Below are 3,035 nucleotides of genomic sequence, written 5' to 3'. Positions count from 1 at the left end.
CCAATTTTGAGGGCTCTTAGGCATTCCAAAGCCTATAAATACACCCTAGAGGAGGAAGGAGGACACACAAAGAGGGAGTAAGAAATTACTCCAAGGAAGCCGATTAATCCATATCAGAAGCCGAATTCATCATCAAGACTGAAGATCTCTCCTCAATTTCCCCTTCAGGAGTTTTTGGATTTCTTTATGTTTTGTATTCTTTATTATTCTGAGATATTTTCTTATTTAGTTATGAACTAAAACCCCTAAATACCTAAGGGGAATGAAACCTAAGACAAATCTTGTTATTATTTTCTGAATTGTATGATAAATATTTAACTTGTTTTTAATTATGTGTTCTTAATTCTTGTTTTGATATCCCAGGATACCGATTCAAGATAAGCTCTTATTCAGAGGAGGAATAGACCCTGTCTAAGAGTACATTTGTCATAATTAAGCGAATTTGATTGCGCGCCTAGACATAGGGTGACAAGATTTTGCCGGATTAGGGTGAAACCTACTAAGGGGATCCATAGATCGAGTTAATGCAACCCTAGGGTGTTAATTAGAGAAAAGTCTCAATTATTCAATCTAGGAATTAGATGTTATTAGTCTTGAATATGGATAATAACATAACTTAGGGATCTCCACGAAACAAGTTAAATGAATAAATTATCCAATTCGGAGCCAGAATAACAAGTACAGTCTAAGTGGATTTTTCCTTAGGTATTGTCTTAATTCAATCATTTTCCAAAAGTAATCCCCCAATTCCATTCTCTGTAAGTTCTTAGTTTAGATAATTAGTTAGTCAAAACAAAACCTCTTTATTCTTAGGCTAGATAATAAAAAGACAGTCATTACTAGTACTTTTAGTTCCTTTGGGTTCGACAATCCGGTCTTGCTAAAACTATACTACTGTTCGATAGGTACACTTTTCTACATCGTGATAATAGTTAATTTCAAGAACGATTAATTATAAATATTTAAAGCCTATCACGAAATAACGCGATCAAGTTTTTTGCGCCGTTACCGGGGAACTAAGATATTAGGAACGCTCAATTTTTATTACTTTCGCCATTTATTTTTCTTGCAATTTAATTTAATTTTTTTTATTAATTTACTTTTTCTTTCTCTTGGCAGGTTTATATAGTTTATGACTAGAAGAAACCCGTCAAGACCACTACTTTTTGACGAAGAAATCAATCGCACAGTTCGTAGAAATCAAAGAGAAATAAGGCGAAGCTTAAGATACACATAGAACGAGCAAGAGGAGGATACTCAACCCTCAACCGAAGAGATGGCTGAAAACCAAGACAATCAGCTACCTCCTGCAATTGCGGTTAATCACAATCCTGCTCCACGCACTATGTATGATTATGCTAAACCTTCTTTAGCAGGAACTGAATCGAGCATAGTTAGACTTGCTGTAGCTACAAATACTTTTGAACTAAAACCTAACACTATTCAAATGATACAACAATTTGTTCAGTTTGATGGTTTGCAGGATGAGGATCCCAACACTCACTTAGCAAACTTCTTGGAACTATGCGATACATTTAAAATTAATGGTGTTTCTGATGATGCTATTCATATTCGGTTATTCCCTTTTTCATTGAGAAACAAAGCTAAACAATGGTTGGACTCATTAACACGAGGGTCAATCACTACTTGGGAACAAATGACTGAAAAATTTCTATTAAAATATTTCCCGCCGGCTAAAACGGCCAAATTACATATTGATATCTCTTCGTTTGTGCAGATGGACTTAGAAACTCTTTACGATGCATGAGAGAGATACAAGGACTTACTAAGAAGGTGCCCTCACCATGGGTTATCGCTTTGGCTTCAGGTTCAAACGTTCCATAATGGCCTGAATCCTTCGACTCGGCAAATGGTTGATGCAGCTGCTGGAGTAACCATCAATAATAAAACACCTGAAGATGCTTATGAGTTTATAGAAGACATGTCACTGAATAACTATCAGTGGCAAGTCATGAGGACAAAGCCAACAAAAACAGCCGGTGTTTATAAGTCGATTCGGTCACCATGCTCTCTAATCAGGTAGAACTCTTGAATAAGAAAATTGATGGTTTTCTTAGTTCTTCACAGGTTCACCCAGTAATGCAGTGCAAAGCAAGTGGAGGTGGAACAAACCATTCGGAATACCAACCTTATGGCCGCAACATGGATAACGAGCAGTTAAATTACATAAGTAATAATTCTCGATCTCAAAACAAACCATATAGTAACACTTACAATGTAGGTTGGAGGAACCACCCAAATTTCTTATGGGGAGGCCAAGGAAATTAGAGACCACCTCCAGGCTACCAACAACCACCCTACCAACAGGAAAAGAAGCCGAACCTTGAAGAGATGCTCTCAAAGTTTATATCGATGTCAGAAACCCATTTTTAGAACACCGAAACAGCACTTAAAAATCAACAAGCATCAATCCAAGGGCTCAAAACGCAGATAGGCCAACTATCCAAACTAATTTCGAAAAGACCACTAGGAAGTTTACCTAGTAACACCAAATCAAAAGAGCATGTAAAAGCAGTTACACTAAGGAGTTGGGAAAGTGTTAGCGGAATCTGAAAAGAAGCAAACACAAGAAGCCGCGACAAGCGAAAGGGGGGAAGAAAAACACAAAAATAGTGACAACCCAGTGCCGAAGGAATATAAACCACCAGTTTCATACCCAGCAAAATTGAAAAAAGACCACATTGATGCACAATTCAGTAAGTTTCTTGAACTTTTTAAGCAATTACATATCAACTTACCTTTTGTTGAAGCCATCTCGCGGATGCCTACCTACGCAAAATTTTTGAAGGAGCTTCTAACAAATAAAAGGAAGTTCGAGGACTTATCTACAGTAGAACTCAACGAGGAGTGCTCAGCCATACTCCAAAACAAGCTGCCAGCCAACCTGAAAGATCCAGAAAGTTTCACTATCCCTTGCTTAATTGGTAGTCTGAATGTTGAGAAAAAACTAGTTGATTTAGGCGCTAACATTAATTTGATGCCATATAAAATGTTCAAACAACTTGGTCTTGGGG

The 3,035-nt window shown here is 37.2% G+C and overlaps 1 non-coding gene across 1 annotated transcript; it reads right to left on the bottom strand.

The window, feature by feature from the left end:
• Positions 1-1,706: 1,706 nt before the first annotated feature.
• LOC121228633 (small nucleolar RNA R71) lies at positions 1,707-1,812 on the bottom strand. Its single transcript, XR_005926209.1, has one exon. It is a non-coding gene; the product is annotated as a small nucleolar RNA R71 (small nucleolar RNA).
• Positions 1,813-3,035: the final 1,223 nt, after the last annotated feature.

This window comes from Gossypium hirsutum, chromosome A04 (genome assembly GCF_007990345.1).
Source record: "Gossypium hirsutum isolate 1008001.06 chromosome A04, Gossypium_hirsutum_v2.1, whole genome shotgun sequence".
Lineage (NCBI taxonomy): Eukaryota > Viridiplantae > Streptophyta > Magnoliopsida > Malvales > Malvaceae > Gossypium > Gossypium hirsutum.
The sequence above is the reverse complement of the archived record's forward strand: the minus strand, read 5'-3'. Positions and strand labels throughout refer to the sequence as shown.